The 24,949-nt window shown below is 40.8% G+C and overlaps 1 long non-coding RNA gene and 1 pseudogene across 2 annotated transcripts; one reads left to right on the top strand and one right to left on the bottom strand.

Annotated features, from left to right (window-relative positions):
* Nucleotides 1-246: 246 nt before the first annotated feature.
* LOC150065130 (serine/threonine-protein kinase 31-like) lies at nt 247-1,202 on the top strand (annotated as a pseudogene).
* Nucleotides 1,203-13,800: 12,598 nt separating this feature from the next.
* LOC150065129 (uncharacterized) lies at nt 13,801-24,467 on the bottom strand. 2 transcript variants are annotated; one of them, XR_016534908.1, is made up of 4 exons: nt 24,261-24,467; nt 23,668-23,725; nt 21,199-21,325; nt 13,801-15,524 (listed from the first exon to the last, which is right to left on the bottom strand). It is a non-coding gene; the product is annotated as an uncharacterized LOC150065129 (long non-coding RNA). The 2 variants fall into 2 exon arrangements; XR_016534907.1 differs by lacking the exon at nt 13,801-15,524 and adding an exon at nt 17,518-17,612.
* Nucleotides 24,468-24,949: the final 482 nt, after the last annotated feature.

The raw sequence follows: 24,949 nt of genomic DNA, 5'->3' as shown, positions 1-24,949 counted from the left end.
CTTCTCTGCAGCATCTTGTAGCTTGGTTCCAGAGCATTCTAAAGGTTTTTGATCTTCCTTTGAAAAAAAATCACTGACTTCTCAAGACAAAATTGATGCTATTGCTGGGTGCAGCGGGACCTTCACTGTGCAGAACAGAGAACTTCCATGCATTCAAGAAATCAAAGAGCAAGTGGGCACATCAAAAGTTTTGGTTTTACTTAGTGGTGGTGTAGAACCAAGATCAAGTCATTGCTGTATGGCTTTATGAGAAAAACCGGAGAAGATATTCCTTGCTCAAGGTACTTTATGGCCTGAACTAATTGACATCCCTTGTTGCCAGTGGCAAGGCTGAAGTCATTAAGACACACCAGAATTTTAGGCATCTGTTTAGAGGAAAGGCTCATTGTCACACTAAGAAACCCAGGGTGGATCACTTCCTGTCCATTAAGAAGACGCTGAAAGTCTTGAAAGCTCAACTGAGATGGAAATTGGTGGAAAATACATGGACTCTGGTGGTCTTCTTACTACAAGCCTGGAACGAGATCTTCTTGATGGTGAGCCCATGAAGGTACTTAGTAGCAAGCGCCCTGTGGTTTGCTCTGATGTCAATGGGAAGCTAGTTCTTTTAAAGGGCTATTCTGTGGATGTTGATAAAGGAGTTAAGGTGATTCAGAGAGCAGCTGCTTATCACAGAGCTTACAGAGAAACTAAAGAGGAGTCTGGGTTACTGCCATTGTGTTGTCTGATCCAATGGTTTATGTGATGGTTCCTTAAAGGTGTGGTCCAGGGCTTGTATACACAAGGCTGGCATAATTCATGGATCACTTCATCAGAACAATGTAATTGTTGGGGATTTTGACTTCACCAAATCTGTGTGTCAATGAGCCTCGATGAACATGATAATTGGTGGCTTGAGTTTGATGTCACCTGAATTGAAAATAGGGAAACCTCCTTCCCCAAGTTCAGACTTACATGCTTATGGTTGCATTTTATTATGGCTTTCTGTTTAAAATCAGGAATTTGAAACAAATGAAGATGGAATCCCCAAAGTGGATTAGTTTCATTTGGATGATATTGTCAAATCCCTTCTCTGTAGTTTTATAAACTTTAGAAGTTCAATGACTTCTGAATAAGTTTTGAATGCTGAATGCTTCTTGGTGCCCAAGGGGAAGTCGATTCCAAACCCAGAACTTGGAGGACTCTTGTGGGTACCAGAATGAGACACTACTGGGACAAAAGAAATAAAGCATCCAGATGCAGTAAGCCCTGCTTGGCTGTTGCATTTTGGACACCTCGATCTCGGTGGTCTTCTTTGGGGGACCCCTACTCTGGGCACAACAAAAGGAACATAGGCTCAATGGTTTCCCTCATTTGTCATAATCAATAGAAACCTTGGGCTCTCCTAGCAGAAATTTAACAATAGAGCAAAACCTAGGTACATAAGGCCATTTAGGATGTAGCTAAATGAAAGGACCTCCAGGATATAGAAACAAGAGCCATATAATGTGTGATTGTTGTCCTTAATGTACTATGTTATTTCTCATCTCTTTTGCTGTCCCTTGGTTATCTCATATTGTTATAATATCTTACCTTGTTATCTGATATATTGTATATATGTTTATTTGGTTATTGAAATAGGATAGGGAAGGGGGGAAACAAAATGAGGGGTGAGGGTGGGGGGAGGGAAATGGGGATCAAGACATGAGAAAGGGCATCAATGTTTGTGAAGTAATGCACCTTCTGATGAATATAATGTAACCCTTCTATTAATTACAATAAAAATATTTAAAAAAACTGTAAGCAATCAAGAAGAAGAGGAGGGAGGAAGAGGAGGGAGGGAGGAAGAGGAAGGGGGAAGAAGAAGGAAGAAGCAGCAGCAGCAGCAGCAGCAGCTCAGGGATAGTGTCCAGATCTCAAGCTCAAGCTCCAGGAGTGATAGAAAAAGAAATAATACAATTTTCTAAAGCATTGAAATTATTGCAGTATCAGGTAAAACTTGAGCAGTCATACACACGCATTTGGTTTTGCTCAGACTCCTCAATCTGTTTCCAGTAAGAGTTGTAGGACTGGATTCAGGAAATCCCCACAGGAGGGAAAGGCCACCTGCTGTTTTGACTACATCCATTGCCCAAAGAATGAGATTTGCAATGTGACTGGTAAGTTTATGATGAAGGTTAAACTCTCCTCAGCTCTGTTTTCCAGCCATCTTAGAAAGTGGAAAAATCTACAGAGACAAAAGTCTTCCTAATTGCAGTTAGGAATTAAATTGCTAAAAACAATAACATTGTGGGGTGGGTGAGAAAAGGGAGGGGCTCATGTCTGTAATCACAGTTACCTAGAAAGCTGAGATCTAAGGCAAGAGCCAACTTGAAGCAATAAGCTAAGTGTACTGACACATATTTGTGGGCCATAGATACAGAGGCTGAGTCTGTTTAAGTTATATTTTGAAATACATTTATACTGAAAAGAGTGTAGAAAATTTAATTCCAGAAATATTGTATGTGTACATGGTTTTATGGTAACTTCAGACACACTAGAGAGACCATTACCTCTGTCAATGTCAGTTAGGGCATGTGGTTTACAAAACACAACTTACAGGTTAAAGGGAAACAATGACAAAAATCATAGGATACCAAAAATTGGAAGTATTATGAATGAAACTTTGGAGGTTGGAAATAAGACTCATCTTAGGTAAAGCAAAATCATATATTATATGAAGCTAATAGTAAAACATTTACTTTTGTATAACATAATATTCAAATAGTCATCCTCAAGTGCCAAATATAAAGAATACTACTTTCCCATCTCAAATCTTTATCTTTGGAGCTCTGTCAAAGGATTCAAAGGGACATAAACACAGGCACGTACTCGTGCACGCACATGTGGACATGAGCAGTCCTGGGGCTTGGAACAGGACCTAGCATTGTATCTGAGCTGTTCTGCTCAAGCATAGCACTCTACCACTTGAGCTATAGCTCTACTTCCAGCTCTTTTATTTTTTAAATAGTTAATTGGAAATGAGTCTCATTCATTTGCCAGCCCAGGCTGGCTTTGAACTGTGATCAAACCTCAGTTTTCAGCCTCCTGAGTAGCTAGGATTACAGGCATGAGCCACTGGTAACTAGTATCCAAAGATTTTTAAGGGACACGAGTTACACCAAGACAAGTGGAAAGAAACTGCTATGGAGGGTAGATTCGTTCTCTAGACCACTTCTTCACTTTTTCTTTAAAGGTATACCAAGACCTGAAGATTTGACCTCCAGGACTCGGCATTTACATTTTCTTTCCAGGTGAACACTGTTCTGAGAATCAGCACCAATTGGAGGGGAAGAGGCCATGAAGATGTGTCTCCTTTGAAATTAGAAAATGAAAAGGAATGGACAGTGATTAGGGAGGGAAAGCAAAACAACAACAACAAAAAAAACAGCAAAAAAAAAATCTTTCTACATTTTTGGTCCACGGTTTGATGGAATCACTGACCAGAGCTGACACCGTGACTCTTCCTTGCAAGTAAAAAGTCCTGAGAAATAAATACCCAAATCAGTTGCCTGTGGCTGCAACCGCCAAAACAACCACAACAACAACAAAAATGTCAGCATAGGGGACCAAAGGAAATTTCAAAGATCAGAGATCAGTGCCTGGAATTCTCTTTCCTATTTCTCACTAGCAGAGATTAGTAAACTATGATTGGGAACTTGAAGCAGGAGTGTCAGAATGAAAGGCTCTGGGATTAAAACAATGGAGGAAACTATATGCTATCTACTCCAAATAGCAATTCCTAATCTCAAGCCTGTATTTTAGGAAAGGTTTTTTTGCTGATATGATTACATTAAGAATTTTGAAGACGGGCTCACACTGTAATCCTAGCTACTCAGGAGGCTGAGAACTGAGGTTCCTGGTTCAAAGCCAGCCTGGGCACTAAAGTCCACGAGACTCTTATCTTCAGTTAACCACCAGAAAACCAGAAGTTGTGCTGTGACTCAAGGGGTAGGGTGGTAGCCTTGAGCTGAAGAGCTTAGGGACAGTGCCCAGGCCCAGAGTTCAAGTCCCACGACTAACAACAACAAAAAAAAATGGCTTTACTTTCCAGTTTTGTTTTGTCAGTGATTAATTGGAAAGAAGAGTCTTATGGTCATTACTTCCTGGGCTGTCTTCAAACCTCAGTCTCAAGTTTCAGATTACTAAGTAACTAGGATGACAGGCCACAGGTGTCCATCTCCAGGTAGAATTTTTTTTTTTTGTCAGTCCTGGTGCTTGAACTCTGGACTTAGATGCTATCCCTCGAGCACTTTTCTTGTTTGGGGTTTGTTTTAGGTTTGGGGTTTTTTTTAGTTTTTGCTCAAGGCGAGTGTTCTACCACTTGAGCCACAGCTCTTCTTAGGAATTTTGGAGAGAAGAGTCTCACGGACTTTCCTGCTGGGGCTGGCTTGAAACCACGATCCTCAGATCTCATTCTCCTGAGTAGCTCAGATTATAAGCATGAGCCACTGGTGTCCAGCTCTAGGTGGCAGAGCTTATTGGGCAGAGATCGCAACAAGGCAACCTTAGTTATAGGTTGTCAGCAGCCACAGGGACTCAAAGTTTGAGGCAAAGATTTCCTCAGGGCTTCCAGGAAAAGCAAGCACTATTAAACCATCATTTGGGAATCCCAACCTTAAGAACAACGATGACAGGTATATGTTTCTGCTGTTTCAAATCAGCACAGTTGAGTCAGTACAGCTCAGGAAATACGTAAGCTTTATGTTAAAATGGATCTGGTCCCCTTCTGGATTTCTCTTAGCGTTATATATCTGCAAACCTGAAGAGTAACAGCCAAATCACATAGTTCTGCAATAATCAAATTACTTATTCCAGCCTGGTTTTCCCAGAACCCCCTAGATGGGTTCTGAGGATATTATATAGTGTTCCAAAATAAGTGATTGGTCTACAATAAAAAGCAGCAGAGAAAATAGTTTCTGATTTTAATAACAAAAACAACAGTATGAGTGGAAGAGAATTTAAGGTCCTGTGAAAGGACTTGTCCTGATGTAGAGTAGCTGTAATCCCTTCAAGCCTCAGGGCCAAAGCTGGTAAGAAACTACAAGCCTCATCCAGTTTCTAAGTGGGATAAGGGAGGAGAAACAAAATGAAGAGCCAGGGTAAATTGAGGCAATCAAAATTATGTAAGCATTGATGCCAGGGAAGAAAGTCAATCTAGAAATAATTTTGAGGCATAGGGAGTGTAAGAAAAGTTCATTGGATCCATAATGAGGATGTCTACCTAGAGAGTTCCAGGAATTCTAGCTGCTGATAGAAATTGCTCTTGAAATCCAAATCTGGACTTTGATAAATTGAAAGGGGTTCAGAAAGGTGATAACAGAAAACTGATATTCTAGCCAGTTGCTTATGGCTCCTACCTGGATTCCTATCTACTCAGGAGGCTAAGATAAGAGGATTACAGTTCAAGCCAGCCTGGAAACTTATTTTATTTTTGGTCATGGGGCTTTTGTCGTTTTCTGGTGGTTAATTAGATATGAGTTTCACGGACTTTAGTGCACAGGCTGGCTTTGAGCCATGATCCTTAGATCTCAGCCTCCTGAGTAGGTAGGATTATCGGTATGAGCCACCTCGATCAGCCCATGAGACTTTTATCTCCAATTAACCACAAGAAAAATGGAAGTGGTGCTGTGGTTCAAAGTAGTAGAGTGCTAGCCTTGAGCTGAAGAGCTCAGGAACAATGCCCAGGCCCAGAGTTCAAGTCCCATGACTGGCAAAAAAAAAAAAGTGGTGCTAGGGGACATAAAAATACCAGCAGTAGTTTGGAACTTTGATTGGGGGGCTAGGCTAGCCACCTATGTGACACAGTCCAGGTGTGAATTGCATTAAGAAGGAAAAGACTTTGTAGTCTTTTGCCCTCTTTGTGATGTTAGGGAAGCCCCACAGAATGACCGTCGTCATTCTGACACAGTTCCCATCTGAACTGGAGAATTTTGCTAATTTGTTTTTGTGACATATTACACTCATCCTCAAAAGGAACTGAAGTGTTGCACCCCTAAATTGAGTGGTCTCTGGTGACCATCCTGAAAGTCTACATGGAGGCAGTTTTTGCGGTGCCCCAAAACTGAGAAGCCCCTTTTATGACAAATGTCTTAGATACATTAGAAGATGTGGCCCATGGAAGTATTCAGATAAGGACTGCCGGGGTGAGTGGCCAGTGAAATCTTTGAGGAGTGGAGAAAGAATAGGAGTAAGAGAGGCTGCAAAGCTGGGTGTGGTGGCTCATGCCTATAATCCTAGCTACTAAGGAGGCTGAGATCTGAGGATCTCGGTTCAAGGCAAGACCTTGAGACTCTTATCTCCAATTAGCTACTAGAAAACTAGAAGTAGGGAACTGTGGCTCTGTGGCTCGAGGGGTAGGGTAGTAGCCTTGAGCTGAAGAGCTCAGAGACAACACCCAGGTCCAGAGTTCAAATCCCATAACCTACCAAGAAAAAAAAGAGGATGCAGGGTGCTGCTGTCTCACAGTAGTAGAGCAACCTCTTGTCCTAGAACAAGTGAGAAGATTGTGATTCTTGTCTTCAATTTGGAAATGGAGTTGTGAAAAACACTGAATTTTATAAGCTAATGAGACAAAGACATTGACCATTCTTAGCTCCCTTAATGCCTCTATTCTACAGGAATCTCAGACTTCTGACACCAGTGAACACTGAATTTGCTACTTTTTCTCTACTTAGTGTGCTAACATGGTTTCTTCTTTACCCCAGATTCCAGAATCCTCATATCCCATCCTTCTCTCTGCTGGTCCTATGAAGTACTGGTTCTGATACATTTTGGGTCCTTCACAGGGGTCTCTCCAGCAATGTCACATCCTCATTTCTGACTTAAGATTTGCCTGAATGAGTTTGTATATCCGCCAGTCACCTTAATGTTTCATGACAGGATTAGTTAAACCAGCATTTTATTCCCAGTGATCAGAGCCCATTCTGCACTTTTACCCTATACATTCCCTTTCACTAGAAGAATGGGGAACCAGAGCATGATAACATTCATTGACATAAGAGATGAAGGAAATGGGGGGAAATAAACAATAGACAACATAACCAGGTCTTCTTATTTGTTTTAATACTAAACGATTTAACAACAGAGTTGGTAGTATACTTTATCCAGTCCCTGTGTGCCAGAACAAAAACAAGATACTTATGAACAGTGTGTGGAAAATCTACCTAAGAATGATCCACGTTGTGGTGGTGTATGGCTTCGGTCCCAGCAACTCTGGAAGCAGTGTAGGTACAGCTGTGTCAAAGGCTATCCCAGACCAAGCTTGAGGCATTATCTAAAAAACTGAACTTCAGGAAAAATCCTGGGGTCATGGACCAAGAGTAATGATACAAGGTTTGCTTGGAAAGCATGAGGCCTTGACTTCAGTCACAAGTATTGCCAAAAATAACAGGACAGCATCTTACATTCCTCAATAAGTTTGTCAGATGTCACTTGCTGTATCCCAATACCTGTTTTCACTGAGGAATGTTTCAAAAACTCTTGTTCATAATTCTGTACCATCATTAGTATTTGTCTGCTATCTGATTCGTGAGACCTTTCTCCTGCAACAGGGGCAGGAGAGGGATTTCATCAGCCACTTTTCTATGCATTCTGAATGGAAGAAGTGCTGGCATGGCAGTTGTCGAATGATGTCTCCATTGACAAGGTCTTCCAAGCAGATCACACACCCTTCTTCGTCAGCCTCCGTTTCCAGCTTTAAAACTTCTTCAGGCACATGGTGTAGATAACGAATCAGTCGTGCTAGTCTAATCCACCTTTGGGTCCACCTTTGGATTCCTATGAAATTCCCCATCTCTTGAGACTGTGGGAGAATCTGTGTACTTCTGATTGTCTTCAGGGATCCTAATAAACATATATATAGTACACAAGTAAATGTTTAATAAAATCTGACCCACTACTTGGATAATTACACGTTTGTCTACATAATCTTCACAATACTTCTGATTCTAGTACATTAACAGTGAATAACTATTGTTCTAGTACCATGGTAAAATTACATGACTCAAAGTATAGCCAATGGAATCGTGTGTGTGTGTGTGTGTGTTCTGTTGTATATGTGTGAGTTCCTGGGACTTGGACTCAAGGTCTGAGCACTGTCTCTGAGTTGGTGGTTTGATTTGGTCATGGCTCCACATGTGGCTTTTTTTGGTGACTCATCGGAAGAGTCTCACAAATTTCCCTGCCTGAGCTGACTTTGAACCACAGTCCTGTGATCTCAGGCTCCTAAGTAGCTAAGATTATAGACATGAGCCACTAGTCCCAGCTTGAATGTGATTTTAATTCTACTCTAATTATAATCCCATTTCTATTTCTACACATGTGATCTTAACTAGGCTAATAATGAATGTTGATTTCAGATATAAATCAGATCCTCACTCCAGTTTTTATAACTTTCTTCCCTCCTCTAATTAAATGATAGAAAAGATTTCTAAGCCAGGGTGGGGATGGCTCATGCCTGTAATCCTAGCTACTCAGGAGACTGAGGTCTGAGGATCACAGTTCAAAGCCAGCCAGCACTGACACTAAAAACCTTGAGACTCTTATCTCCAATTAACCAGTAGAAAACTGGAAGTTGGGGTGTGGCTCCAGGGGTAGAGAGGTAGTCTTGAGCTGAAGAGCTCAGGGACAGGGCCTAGGCCCAGAGTTCCAGCCTCATGACCGATTAAAAAAAAAAGAAAGAAAGAAAGACAGACAGACAGAAAAAAGCAAGCAAGCAAACAAGCAAGCAAGCAAGAAAGAAAGAAAGAAAGAAAGAAAAAGAAAGAAAGAAAGAAAGAAAGAAAGAAAGAAAGAAAGAAAGAAAGAAAGAAAGGAAGGAAGGAAGAAAGGAAGAAAGAAAAAGAAAGAGATTTTCCAGGTTTACATTCTCCAACCCAAGGAATTTACTCTTTGTTGAATGCTCTTTGCCTCCATCAACACTCGAATGGCATTTTATTTATTGCCTTTATTAGTCCCCAGTTGCTCAACTCCAAAGAATTGACACAGGCTCAACAATGCTCATTCACGTCTGCCTAGTATTTTAGTGCACGTATTGATCAATGCCAACTCTGAATACTTAAAAAAGTTTTCCTCCATGGTGGAGTCTGACAGATTTCAATCTTTTGTCTGAGTACAGATACCCAAATCCATGATGACTTCCAAACTTGTAGCAAGCCTCGTGTAACTTGCTAATGAAATCCCTTTTTTCTTCCTCAAAGCACCTTCATGCCTTTTATGTCATATGTATTTGAACCTCTATTTCAGTAACTTTGGAATCCTCATCTCAACACACCACCTTCAGAGAGTATTTGAAAAACATGGCATATATGGGCTGTTTTTCTCTTCTTCCCTAGTCCTCAAATAATATACAGTATAACAACTATTTACATGCCATTTCTGCTGTAAGTTATCTGGAAGTGTTTGAATGTGTGAGGGAGGATGAGGGAAGGAAGCTATATGTCAGAAATCTACCATGGATCACTCTTCTCTTCCTACCCAACTACATTCACTAATCTACTTACAGACACTTATCTACGAAGGCCTTCTCTGGTCTCTGGTCTCCGTAAGTCCTGTTCTCCAATTAAGTCACATATTTTATTGCTTCCTTGGGCATGTTAGCATTGATTATTCATTAATCAGCCTCAACCATATTTCTGAGTCTATAGATTCATTATAAAATACTGTCTACCATTGGGAAGGAAATACTTACATGAACCTCTTGTTCTGCTTTGCTGTCCCCTTCTTCCCAGCTAAACTGAAAGTCCAAAGGGAAATTTCCATTTCATTATAAACTCTTTTAGGATTCATAAAGATCACAAAAACTCTTCCAGTATTTCCCTAGCACCATTTTTTTCCTGCAAATACCTATAGGTCTCTGTCATCTTTCACTTGAAACAAAAATAAAGTTGACCCTATTCCTTTTGAATGACTTTTTTCTCTTTTCTCTTTTTGTTAACTGATACTGGCGTTTGGACTCAGGGCCTCACACCTGAGTTAACTTGTTCATTCAAAGCTATGGCTTACATGTGACATGACTCCGCTTTTGGCTCTTTACTGGTTCATTGAGAATAAGACTCTCACAGATCTGCCTACCCAAAATGTATTTAAACCATGATTCTCAGTATCAACCTCCTGCATAGCGAGGATTACAAGTTTGAGCCACCAGCAAGTACCAGGCTTGAACCAGCTTCTGATTTTGGATATCTCATAGTCACTGCTACTCATCATCCTCAAGGAACAACTCAAAGAGGACACTGGGGGCTCCCCCATTGTCCTGAGCAATCCCTGTGGCAAACAGCATTCCTTTCCTCTCTGCATTGAGTATCATTATCCTCCTTCAGACCCATGGAGGTCGCTCTCAGATCTCATTTTCCTCAGACCAAATGTAATGTGTATTCACACAACCAACTTCTCTGAGTCTCCCACTCTTCTTCTACCTGTTTTGCCCTTATTCGCAGTGTTATTCCTTCATCCCACTCATATTATTTATGATACATCTTTTTATTTCCTTATACTGATCAAATCATCAGTCTAACCAAACTCAACTGATCAAATGTCTTCCTCCACTTGTCAAATGGCTGAAAACCACTACTTAAGTACTACAAGTAGGGAAATTAACATACAATCCTACTTATAATATAGGAAAATTCTATATTCTCACAACAGCCTTTGCTAACCTAGGAAGTTCTGACATAGAATATGGTGAACAAAGCTGGGCACTGGTGGGTCACGCCTTAATCCTAGCTACTGAGGAGTCTGAAATCTGAGGCTTGTGGTTCAAAGCCAGTCCAGACAGTAAGTCTGTGAACCTCTTTCCTCCAATAAACTACTCAGAGCCAGGGAGTTTGGCCTAGTGGTAGAGTGCTTGCCTAGCATGCACAAAGACCCAGGTTCGATTCCTCGGTACCACATACATAGAAAATGGCTGGAAGTGGTGCTGAAGCTCAAGTGGTAGAGCTGTAGCCTTGAGAAAGTCCAAGGACAGTGCTCAGGCCCTGAGCTCAAGCCCAGGACTGGCAAAAAATAAAAAAAAACTACTCAGAAAAGCTGGAAGTGGCACTGTAGGTCAAGTGGTAGAGCTCTAGCCTTGAACACAAAGAGCCTGAAGAAGAGCACACAGTTGCCAGAGTTCAGCCCCAGGACTGGAAAACAAACAAACAAAAATACAAAGAATATGTTGAGCAAATATTTTTAAATCATCTTCAAGTTAAAATTTGTTGGGAGCTAGAGTGGAATCAAACTGTACCTTGATTTGCATCAGACAATTGCTTTATTGTCTTATTATTTTCTGGCCTTATTCTGTTTAAAGGACCTGAGATTTACCATATGACTGTAACACCTGGAAGTTCCCTGGTTTCAAGAAGGGATATAAGCCTTGAGTTGAAAATAAACGGGGCTGCAATCTTTACCTCCCGGACCCCATGTGTTTGTCTCTCTTCTATTTTTTCCAGTCCCTGCCCCCTATTTCGGGAACCCCAATTTGTTGCCGGTAGGCCCCGGCAAAAATTAATAATGGACTAGGAATGTGGCTTAGTGGTAGACTGCTTGCCTAGCATGCATGAATCCCTGAGCTCAATTCCTCAGTACCACATAAACAGAAAAAAACAGAAGTGATTCTGTAGCTCAAGTGGGAGAGTGTGTTTAGCCTTGAATACAGTGAGGCTCAAGGACAGTGCCCAGGACCTGAGCTCAAGCCCCCTCCCCCCCGGGATGAGCAAATAAATAAATAAATATTAACAAGACTGAAGTTTGTTTCTCCAAGTGAACATAACCAGCACTCACCTAATTAGTTTGTGGATGGTGTAGGACCAGTTCTTTATGGATGGTTCTCAACAAGGTAGCCAAGTCTCTGCCATGAATGCATAGTTCTGTGGCTGAGCTTCCTTTTTATGCAGTTGATGAAACCACTAATCTCATCTCCTCCTTCACAACAGGAACCCACCCCACCCCATAATCCAATCCAATATTTTGCAGGCTGGTAAAATCAATCAAGGCCCACCTTTTTCTCCCATCCAAGTACTAACCAGGCCCGACCCTGCTTAGCTTCCGAGATCAGACTAGATCAGGCCTTCAGGGTGGTATGGCCAGTTGACTGGCCCACCTTTTTAACATAACCTTTCCCTTTGAAACATGTGATAAGCTTTCTAGAAATTAGCAAAAATAAAGTGTTTATGGCTAACAGAAACTAATTTTCTCACTAAAATGGAAGTATAACAGGAAAGATGACTAGAATTGTTATGCCCAAGTTTCAGGATGACCACCAAGAGACCACCGAGAATCAGACGTTCCGAAATGCAAAAGCAAGGCTTTATTCAGGCGGGCTAGCTCCGGGCCTCTGTCCTACACTCCCATACAGCGGGAGCCCAGGAGGAAGCCCCGAACAGCTTTTCTACAGGGCTTTTAAAGGCAAAGACTACAGATTTACATTCACACAGCAATCAGCTATTGGAATGAGATAAGGTAGGGGTTATGACAGTTCAGGGCAGTTGGAGCTAAGGGGGATTCCTGTACCAGTAGAGTCCTAATTAGCTGTCTAAGGGTAGTTTTATGGTTTTAGAAAACAAATGCCATCCTTGAATTTACGCGCGAGTTCTGCTTTGGAAAACAAATGCCATCCCTTGAATTTACACGAGTTCTGGTTAATTTTAACACAGACAGGTCAGTTCCTGGCTTAATGGCACCACAATTCTGTTTCTTTAATTTAGGTGCACTTTTGGGTCACTCAGTTTACATAAACAACAAGACAGTTGCTGCTTCAGAATGGGAGCGCTTTTTTAGCTCTTCAGAATGAATATGCTTGAGAGTATCACATCAATTTATTTCAACTTATACATATAGAAATACAACATTTATAATATATATATGAGAAGCCAATGAGTGAGTTCTTTTATAAGGCTAATTACTAGGCATAAAATTTTAAATGTCATGGTTACATCATTAGCCACCAGGGATTGAATTCATATACTAGAAAATAGAAGTGGAGTTCCATTGAACATGTTGGAGTTTGCTAAAATAAATAAATAAATAAAAAGGAATTTCTAAATACAGCTGTATGTTAAAGACTAACCAAGTGCTGACTTGGAATTCTAAGGAGAATATTACACACATGGTATGTATTTCTTGAACTTTTTTTTTAAGTCCTGGGAACTTGAACTCTGGGCCTGAGTGTTTGTCTCTTGAGCTCTTCAGCTCAAGGCTACTTCCCTAGCCCTGTCCCTGAGCTCTTCAGCTCAAGGCTACCAACCTAGTCCTACCCCTTGAGCCACAACAGCACTTCCCATTTTCTGCTGATTAATTGGAGATAAGAGTCTCACAGGGCTTTGTAGTGCCCTGCTGGCTTTGAACCAAAATCCTCAGATCTCAGCCTCCTGAGTAGCTAGCATTACAGGAGTGAGCCACCATGCCCAGCTTAAATGGGTATGTTTTGTACTGAATGATCCTTTTGCCCTTTCTGCAAGCACACTTCTGCTAGAACACTGGCAGGAATAGCACAGTGAAATAAAGAAAAGATGCAAGAACTGGGAAGAATGCATCAACACAGTCACTGAGCACAGGTGATATGTTTAATATGAGTACATAGTGAATCTCATAAAACTGACACACTGATAGAATAAAGTATGATGTACCAGATCTAATTTAAAATGTTTAAGTTACTCTGTGTATGGCCACAAATGAATAGAATATAGTAGTTAAGATTATAATTTAACATGTGAAAGTGTATCAATGTATGTGAATTAATGCATCTTCTATATGGCAAATATCATGTAACCCTTTTATTAATTACAATAATAAATAAATAAATAAATAAATAAAAATTAAAAAAAATATTACAATTTAAGCCAGGCAGTGGCTCACGCCCATAATCCTGGCTACTCAGGAGGCTGAGATCTGAGGGTGGCAGTTTAAAGCCAGCCAGGGCACTAAAGTCTGTGAGATTCTTATCTCCAGTTACCCACCAGAATACCAGAAGCTTTCTCGTCTTTTATGTATTGTAAGGTTTGATTTCTGGCTGAGTTCTGTATTCTTTATATTTATATATTTAATCCTTTGTGTAGACTTTCTGATGTTCAATAAGGGCTGATTTCTGACCTGCCCTTTTCCCACATTTATATGGCTTCTCCCGTTTGTGAATTTTCTGATGCTTTCTTAGGGCTGATTTACTACTAAGAGCTTTGCCACAGTCATCACCTACAAAGGGCTTCTCCCCTGTATGTGTTCTATGGTGATTGCTTAGGTCTGATTTCAGTTTGAAAGCCTTCTTACACACATCACACTGATAGGGTCTTTCCCCTGTGTGAGTTCCCAGATGACTCCTTAGGCCTGATCTGTGGCCAAAAGATTTTCCACACTCATCACATCTAAAGGGTTTCTCCCCTGTGTGAGTTCTCTGGTGCATGATGACGTTTGACTTAAAGATGAAGGATCTCCTACATTCATTACAGTTAAATGGTTTGTCCCCAGTGTGACTTCTTTGATGCCATTTTAGCCCTGACCTTGTTTTGAAAGTTTTCTCACAGCTATCACATTTATACATGTAAGGTGTCTGTAGGGTGCTTAGGCATGAATTCTCACCAGACTTTCTGAGACTCATAATTTTCATAAGGTTTCTCCCCTGTATGACTCTTCTGAGGCTGAATCAGGAGTAAAACTACAGAGCAGGGTTGTCCACATTCGTTGCCCCCATGAGGCATCAACTTAAAGTGAGAGCTGAGATGTACAATACAAGTTGCTTGGCAGCTGGATGTGTCTGTACATGTGTGAAGATCAGATGGTTTAGTGGTGGTATGAGTTCTCTCATATAGCAGAAGAGCTGGATTATGCTTGAAGTTTTTTCCGCATTGTCCATATATCAAGTGCCTCTCCTCGGTATGATTTCTCTGCTGTTTTTGGTGTGATTTCTGGATGAAAGATGCTCCTGGTGTTTTCTGAGTGGTCCTTCTGAAACTATTCCTGCTTTCATTAAACTCATAACAGCTATTGCTCCCTGGAGGAATGTCCTGAGATACAACAATGGTTGATTTATTTTGGGGGGTTTCCACAGATATATTGAATCCACAATATTTCAGTTTTGGGTGGGTACTCTGAGACATAACAAGGGGAACCTTTTCAAGAAGAGCTTTTCCATTTTCATTATAGTTAAAAGATTGTCCCAGACTGAATTTTCTGATGCTGATTAACTCTCTCCATATGATTGAGGGCTTCCCTATATCTACTATACACAAAAGATTTTGTTCCAGTATTCACACTATGGAGGAGCCATTTCTCATCTGAGCTCATCTCATTAGTCTTTTCCCAGGAATACTGACAATGTGAAAATAGTGGGCTGAGATCCAGGTATGTAGGACCTATGGTGTCACATTTGTAAGGCCTCGCTCTTGCAGGAAAAATGTTTATGTCCGGATCACATGGTCTTGCACAGATTTCTGGCTCTGTCTTCAATGCCTTGTTGGTAAATAAAATTTGTGATAAGTATTTTCTGTGGTTTTCTTGTCTCTTCTCTGAGAGTTTATCAGGATGGCAAGATTCTAAAAATGGGAAAATTAAATAATACTTAATATAATTATTAATGAAACATATATATGTTCTATTACATAACTGATTTCTTATTTTCTGGCTTGTTTCCCAACCATAAATTAATTTCAGGTACACATAATCCTTTGTTTTAAAAAATGCAGTATGGTGCTTCTCATATCCTCCTTGATTTTTTTTTTTTTTTGCTAGCCCTGGGCCTTGAGCTCAAGGCCTGAACACTGTCCTTGGACTTTCTCAAGACTAGAACTCCACTAGTTGAGCCACAGCACCACTTCTGGCTTTTTTTCTATGTATGTGGCACTGAGGATCAAACCTGGGTCTTAGTATACGCTAAGCAAACACTCCACCACTAGGCCAAACTCCTGGCCCTCCTCCTTGATTTTTATAAACTGTTCTATTCTAGAGAAAAGTAAACTAGAAATAACATGTCTATAAGGGTGTGCATACACATCTGGCAGTTTATAATACAACTTTCAAAACTGAGTACAGAAAAGAAGATAAAAAGATAAAAGGAACATTTGAGAAGAACGCTTATTAAGTGTGCTGCTGGATCTTGGGAACAGTAAAATCAGACAATGATAAGTATAATGAAGATTATCAGCACTAAGTAGGTAACAATAGTAACAACCAACTAGAGGATCTAGATTTTTCTTAGACAAACCCAGAATACAACCAGGTACCAGTCACTCACACCTGTAAACCAAGCTACTCAGGAGGCTGATGGTCTGAGGATTTCAGTTTGAAGCCAGCCTAGGCAAGAAAGATGCTTACCTCCAATTAACCACCAAAATGCCAAAAGTGGCTAGAAGTTTGGCCTTGTAGTAGAGTGCTTGCTTAGCATGCACGAAGACCTAGGTTCAACTCTTGGGTATCACATACATAGAAAAAGCCGGAAGTGGTGCTGTGGCTCAGGGTGATAGAGCTCTATCCTTGAGAAAGCCCAAGGACAGTGCTTAGGTGCTCAGTTCAATCCCCAAGACTGGTAGAAAATAATAATAATAAAGATGATGATGATAATTTTTAAGTATACCTCTTTCAGATAACTGGTATCTTCTACAGTGTGAATGCAACTCACTCACATTACATTTTTGTGCTGGACCTGAAGGCCTGAACTCAGAACCTGGGCGCTGCCTCTGCTTCTTTAGCTCAAGTCTAGCATTCTACCATTTGAGCCACAATGCCACTTCCCAGCCTTTTCTGAGTAGTTTATTGGAGACAAGAGTCTCATGGACTTTCCTTCCCCAGGTGAGCTAGGAACCACAATCCCCAGATCCCAGTCTCCTGAGTAGCTAGGATTTTATATGTGCACCTGGCTCACCTACATTATTTGACATGCAAATCTGTCTTACTTCATATTATACTGAGAGTCTGTGTAGCTTTGGTGTAGATAAGAGTTGTTCCAAAAAACCTAAGTACTTGTACACAAAGGCCTCCTTGCCAGGTTCACTCTTGGAGGGAAACCAGAAAATTAAGATTTCTAAAGGACTTCCAAGATTCACAGAAATATCTCAGAAGAGTTTACTCAAGCTAGTCGTTTGAGTAAATAGCTTGCTCAAACTACTTGTACATAGAAACAGGCGGAACACCTGTTTCCCATTTAAAAGTTTGTACTTTCAAGCATGACACCAAAACAAAGGTGCCCATGTGAGCAGTGCACAATAAATAATCTTGACCATCTAGTCTCCAACCAACTTTCCAAGTAAATGACATTTCACTTCACAATCGTCTTTTCCATGAATAAAAATCTCCTTGCTCTTATCTGTGGCCCTTTCAGTTTATTCATCACAGAGAGAATCATGTACATCATATTCTAAAAGCTCATAAATCTTGGGTCTGATTTCCTAGGGACTTGTCCCGTGCTTTTCCTCTGATTTTTCTTTGTATCTTTCCTGTTAAATTTAGTCATGAACAGGACTGTGTGCTGAGCTGTATGTCCTCTTCATGAGTCAGTTAACCTTCTGGCAATATTCAACAACCCACCTGGAGAATTTGGGCTTAGAAGTTCGTGCTCCTTATTTAATGACCACAGATTGTCTCCTGTTCCAACCTGAAGATCAGTTCTGGTTTTGAAGAGCAGTACCCTGTAAACATGAAATAATTCAGAGCTCCAGTGAGCTGCAAAGTTCCATTGTTCCTAAGTGTGCAAGAAGGCTCAGCTTCAGACGTAACCAACTGCAAGTACTCAATATAATTGTGTGTGTGCACGCGCGCGCGCATGCGCGTACAAGAGTGTGCACGCACTTGTACCTATGCACATACCGGTACTGGGGCTTGAACTCAGGGCCTGGACACTATCCATTAGCTTTTTCTACTGAAGGTTACTATTCTTCCACTTGAGCCACAGCACCATTTCTAATTTTTTGCTAATTAACTGTAAAGAAGGGTATTATGGACTTTCCTGCCTGGGCCAGCTTCTAACTGTGATCCTCAGATCTCAGCCTCCTGAGTAGCTGGGATTCTAGGTATGAGCCACCAGTACCTGGCTGCAATGTACTATCTATGAAGGAAATATCAACAATCACCAAGCCCCACATTCATTAACATTCATAAACTGCCTCCTTAAATCTCTGAATTGTTAGCTGATATAACATTGTATTTAAGATGGTCAAATGTTTGAAATTCAAACAAGACTCAAACTTAACTGGCCATAACAGAGTTAAAGAAACTTATTTTAGCCCTCTGTGTCAGGTATCTTTAAAATAACCATATAAAATAACCATACACATGAAATATTACTGACTTCAGACAATAAGCAGTGATTCTTGTGGACAGAGAAACAAATGAGGATTGCTTATGATTATCACAGGTTACTGTTGAATTTCTAACCCAATGCATAAAGAACTTTCAAAACAGCAGCTTACAGATTCAGTCAGGTGCGGCAACAGAAGTGGCTGTTTAAGGAGTCATGACAACTAGATTTGTAGATTAAAGTATCCAAGAGGAAACAGCTATATGGATACAATCCTGGAAATTACAGAAAGGTCTCCTGAGTTCTGACTTGTGGCAAAGATAAAGAAAAGACACCTTAGCTTTAAGGTTAGCTCAGTGGTAGAATACAATGTCTAGCATGCATAGGGTTCTAAATTCTTAAAATTCTTGTGGAACCACAAAGATCCCGGATAACCACAGCAATGTCTAGTGAAAACAACAAATCTGGTAACATCACAATATAGTACAGATCTGTAATGATCAAATCAGTATAGTATAGTAATAAAAACAGACTCAGAGACCAATGAAAGAGATGATTCCACATCATCTACAGCCACTGATATTCAACAAAGAATTACAATGAGAAAAGGGCAATCTTTTCAATAAATTATGCATTGACACATGCAGAATTATATGTAAAATCGGAAACTATAAAACAAGAAAGGGTCATGACATTGGACTGACAAAGGATTTTTGCACATGTTCACAAAAGAAAGGGGGACAAATGTATAAGTTGAAAAATGACACTACATGAAGCTAAAAAAGTTTTTTTTAAAAACTTTTTAAGTTTTAAATAGGGCCAGGAGATTGGCCTAGTGATAAGAGTGCTTGCTTAGCATGCATGCATACCCGCATTCGATTCCTCGGTACCGCACACATAGAAAAGCCAGAAGTGGTGCTGCAGCTCAAGTGGCAGAGCACTAGCCTTAAGGAAAAGGCCCAAGGACAGTGCTCGGACCCTGAGTTCAAGCCCCAGGACTGGCAAAAAAAAAAAAAAAAGCTTTAAATACAGACAGGCAGACACCGGCATAGGCACACAGACACAGACAGACAGACAGACACACACACACACACACACACACACACACACACACACACAATGTCTAGGAAGCACAACTTCTCTAGTAATGGTCTGGTAACTTAGCTTACATGTCAATCTTTCTAAACCTCTTTTGTTACTCCTATTTGCCTACAAAGAGATTTTTCTCGACATAGTCTTCTATGTGGGATCAGACTAATCACCAAATCTGTCCCTCCCCCACCCCTGAAGAGGACAAGTGACATTCATTCAGAGACAAGAGGATCAACTGTCAAGCTCAGAAGGTACCACCAAAACCTTAACAGTTCTTATGGATGTTACACATCTGTCCATTAGGTGGAGCTATTAGCTATCTTCTGACTTTGGCGCCTAGTACTCTCACTCCCATTTCTTTCAGACACGGCTTTGTGGCTCCCTGCTTTACTTCTGTGTTTTAGGTGCACTTAATTCAATTCAGGTCAAGATCAAGAAATGGGCAAGAAAAAGGGTATGAATGGTAGGGAACATTAACAGGGGCCCAAGAATTCCGAACACTGAAGAGAATCATGCAGGGCTTCAAAACAGCCCATCCCAAGACCTACCTCCTGATGCCAGGAAAGGTTTATCTCCCAGTCCTAGTGACTTAGGTAGACAGCGAAATCTACAAGTAAATATTTCCTGACTATTTTTTAATCTTTCTCGTAAATTTTAACACTATTGAGGGTATGGCTGAGGAAGACTGAAAACTTTTCCTAGTCTTGCCCAAAACTATAAATTCATTTTCCTTTTTATTACTAATAAAGAAAAAGAAGGAAAGAAACAAGGAAAAGATAAACAAAACATGTTCACATAGGATCTGTGTGTGAGCCAACCACTAGTGACCCATGCCTGTAATCGTAGCCACACAGAAGACTAAAGACTGTGAGAGTCAGTGTATAAAGCCAGACCTGGCAGGTAAATCTGAGATACTTAGAAGCAAAGAGTGAGAATTGGAGGTGTGGCTCAAGTGGTAGAGTGCCAGCCAGCCTTGCATGAAAAACTAAGCCAGAAGCCCTGGGGTCAAGCAGGGTCTCTCTCGTGCGTGTGTGTTCTCTCGTTCTCTCTCTCTCTCTCTCTCTCTCTCTCTCTCTCTCTCTCTCTCTCTCTCTCTCTCTCTCTCTCTCTCTCTCTCTCTCTCTCTCTCTCTCTCTCTCCTCCCCCCTCTTTCTCTCCACACACACAATTTGGATATGAAAGTTCATAATAGCTTTTTTCATAATAGCTCCAAACTAAAAGAAGCTCCTAAGTCTATCAACTGATAAAGAATTGTAATAGATGTACACAAAAGATTAAGAATAAACTGCTAATACACATAAAATATGTCAGAGCCTCAAAAGCATGAAGTTGAGCCAGGCACCAGTGTTTTACACCTCTGAGATCTGAGGAGCTGAGATCTGAGGATTGCAATTCAAAGACAGTCCAAGCAAGAAAATCAATGAACTACCAAAACACTGGAAGTAGAGCTGCTGTCCAAGCAGTAGAGTGCTAGCCCTGAGAGAAAAAAAGAAAAAAATCCCAGCAACACCCAGGCCCTGAGTTCAAGTCCTAGTACTGGCACAAAATAATGGAAAAAAGGAGGGGAGGGTAAAAAGAGTATACATAATGTTCTGTTTATATAAAAATGAAATTAAAAAGAAAAATTATTGCCAAAGAATACAAGTCCAGTGATTGAGAAAAAAGACTCCCTCAAAAGAGCTACAAGGTATCTTTACTAGGAGGTGACAGAAATATTCCAAGCCTTGATTATAATGATGGTGACTCACTGCATACATTTCCCATCATTCAATCCAATTTTTCTGTTTAATATACCTCAGCAAAGGCGTTCAATGTGTTTAAAAAAAATACAAGAAACTGAAATGCATTGTGGGAGTCACAGAAGATACAGAAGATTGCATGCTCACCCACAGAGACGAGATGGCTGTAGATCTCCAATGTCACATCTCTGTACAGGGTCCTCTGCGCTGGGCCCAGGAGCAGCCACTCCTCTGGGGTGAGGTCCACACACACATCCCTGAAGGACACCCATGCCTGTGAGGACACAGCTCTAGTCAATATGATGGGTAAGAATCAGGAACTTTGCTCTAAGGGATCAAAGTGAATGCAATAACACAGATACCTCTCATGGCCCTAAAATTGTCTCAACATGTAGGGATACATAATAAGCACAAGTTTGATTTTTCATACTGTTCCACTGGTATTTATTTTAAAACATTTTTAATTATACACATTGCCTTATTTTCCCTCCCTTTTTGGGTGCCAGTCCTAGAGAGTTGACTCGGGGCCTGGGCACTGTCCCTGAGTTTTTTTGCTCAGGGATAGCACTCTACCAATGAACCATGGCTCCACTTTCAGCTTGTTGTTAGTTACATGGAGATAAGAGTCTCTTAGGCTGTCCTGCCCAGGCTGGCTTTGAACTATGATCCCCAGAGCTCAGCCTCTTGAGTAGATAGCAGTATAGGTGTGAGCCACCAATGCCCAGCTCACACACTGCCTTTTCACATACTGAGGAAGTTCCATGCCTTATATTTTTAGGTAAAATAGTTATAAATAGGATTCCTGTATGCATTTCCAACACATTATGCAGAGTACTCTGTATAACACCCATAACCCAGCCTAGGGGATCCCAGCTGGATTAATGAGGAACAAATGAAGGGATACAGGTAAGCAGAGTGGTATTACACAAAACCACACTTATGCTTTAGAAGATAGCTGATCCAGAAAGATGATCCTGAGATAGAGTAGCTACAGTATGATGATGGAGAAACTAGAAAATATACCAATGAAGCTAATCAGGAACTGAAACAGAACCAGGAAATAAGGCTGGAAAATATAACTAAAACAAGAACCTGAATTGACTGTTGAAGAATGTATAGAGCCGGTGTCACCGGCTCCCACCTGTAATCCTAGCTACTCAGGAAGCTGAGACCTATTCAATGCCAGCCTGGGAAAGAAAATCCATAAGACTCTTGTCTCCAATTAACAAAAAATAAAATAAAAAGAAAGTAGAGCAATGGCTCAAATGGTAGAGCAGTAGCATTGAGCAATAGAAGCTCAGGGACAACACCTAGTCCCTGAGTTCAAGCCCCAGGAGTTCAAGACTGGCATCTGAAAGAACATAGAACATACCTAGTCTTTTCACCCATCACCCTGCCATTGGCAGAACTCTTTACCCTAGACATTTGTATTCAGCCTTCCAAATTCAGCTGACATGTTACATATCTTCAAAATAAGATATTTATGAACCAGGATGCAGTGGTTCACACCTATAATCCTAGTTACTCAGGAGGCTGAGATCTAAAGATCATGATTGAAAGCCTGCTGGGAAGCAAAGCCAAGGTGTAGCTAAAAGTGGTAGGGCACCAGCCAGCCTAGAGGGAAAAAAATGTTAAGCAAGAACAGGAGACTCTGAGTTCACACACCAATACCATAGTGTAGAGGTAGAAAAGGAGAAGAAGGAAAGGGAGAGAGAAGGAGGGAGGGAGGGAGAGAGGGAGAAAGAGGAGAGAAAGGAGAGAGAGGAAGAGATTTCTGTCTACTCATAATGTCCTCTTATGTTTTGTATGTATTAAGACCATATTGGCTTAATTATTGAAGCCTTACAAAGACTTCAGTATTCAGTAAATGGGCCCTATAATATTGCCTTTCAACATCTCCTATCTGTGAGCTCATGCTTAGTTTTCCCTAGTAATTTTTTTTTTTTTTTTGCCAGTCCTGGGCTTGAGCTCAGGGCCTGAGCACTGTCCTTGGACTTTTTCTCAAGGCTAGAGCTCTACCACTTGAGCCTCAGCACCACTTCCAGCTTTTTTCTATGTATGTGGTACCAAGGAATCGAACCCGGATCTTCATGCATGCTAGGCAAGCACTTTAACCACTAGGCCAAACTCCCGGCCCTCCCTAGTAATTTTTTAAACTAAAATAAGCAAAATAAATCAATACCTAAATAAAAAAGATAATACTTGGATTTGAAGCAGGTTTTAATTAAAAATGTATATATCCCAGCCAGGCATCAGTGGTTCACACCTATAATCATATTTACTCAGGAAGCTGAGATCTGATGATCACAGTTCGAAGCCAGCCTAGGCAAAAAAGACTCTTAGCTCTAATTAACTATCAAAAAAGCAAGAAATGGAGTGGTGGCTCAGGTGTAGAAGTAGTCAATGTAATTCAACACACACTCGGGACGAACATTCAAGTTTGCCAAACTGGTAAGTGAATGGGACCTACTCACCTTAGCAAAGGGAGGTTATTTATCAAGAGGGAAGAGCAAACCTAAATTCTCTTTCTAGTTTCCCTTTTCAGTTTACGCATGGACCTTTCTAAACCTTATAAATCCACTACACTACAAAGTGAGGAATGAAGGAAGAGCTCACCTGAGATGCATTCATTTTCTGTGACTCTTGGGGAATGCAGAAAACAGTGAGGGCTCAGCTAGGGAGAGAAAAGACTCAGTCATGAGATCGACCCATCTTAAAGCCCCTAGATTCACTTCCTCAAGTCCAGCAAATTCCACTTGCAGCCAGGTGCTTGTGGCTCGCATCTATAACCCTAGCTACTCAGAAAGCTGAGAACTGAAAATCAGCGTTCAAAACCAGCCTGGGCAAGAAAGCCTATGAGTCACGTATATCCAATTAACCACCAAAAAGCTGGAAGTGGAGGTATGGCCCAAGAGGTAGAACACCAGCCTTAAAGAGAAAAAACTCAAGGGCATGGCCCAGGCCCTGAGTTCAACCAGTACAGTCAACACACACCAAAAAAGAAACAGTACAAACACTAGGTTTTCATTAATATTAACTTGGCAGTAAAATATTCTCTATCACGTTTATGTATTTTTCTTCATAATGCTGTTTACTCCTTAGTACAGAAAAATAGTCCAATCAAGTCTAGTCAAAGAGATGAGATGCTTTAACATTTTTGTTTGTTCTAACTGTATGTATTTCTCAAAGTAGCCTTCTTAATGACTCACCTGTGAGACAGTGAATTGTACTCTTTTCCTCCTGTCACCAACTGAATATCCCCTGAAATGTCACTGAACCTTTAATATTTGGTGTTTTTAACGTTTGCCAGGGTTTAAAACAAAATAGTAGCTTTGAAAACCCAACAAAGTAACTTCCTTCTGGGATTTTCTAAAGTCAAGATAACATCACGAGTATCCCACGAGGTGAGCAGACTATTATCTGCAAAGAAAACAGAAAGGGATTTGGGGTCGTCTAGGAAAAGGAGATCAACAGAATTTCCAACTTCTGCATTTCATACCCCTTACCTGAAGACTTCCCCTCACAATTAAAGCAATTAATTGGCCTTTTCCATACAACCTCCCCTGGGCCTCCCCAGCTCATGCTTTTAAAGCTAACTCAAACCTCTTATTGTCAGACAGACTGCAGTGGCTTCCAGAAATAGAACTGTCACTAAGCCTGAGTCATTTGAGACACAAAGGTTAGGACCTGCTTCTTCCAGGGTTAGTGTCTCTGCTCTGAAGCCCTGGAGAGAAGGGCAAAGAAGTATTCTTTTTCCAGGCAAAGCTCCTATACACATGGCCCCTGCTTTCTACTTCACAAAGGGTGAAAATGTGTTTCAAAGAACCCTACCCAAGACAATTTTGGGAACAAAATTATATCAAAGAGCGTCAGCTTGACACCAAAGTGACACTGAAAA

This window comes from Megascapheus bottae, chromosome 3, assembly GCF_031878675.1.
Source record: "Megascapheus bottae isolate mThoBot1 chromosome 3, mThoBot2.hap1, whole genome shotgun sequence".
NCBI classification, from domain to species: domain Eukaryota; kingdom Metazoa; phylum Chordata; class Mammalia; order Rodentia; family Geomyidae; genus Megascapheus; species Megascapheus bottae.
This window is presented reverse-complemented; position numbering and strand designations above follow the sequence as displayed.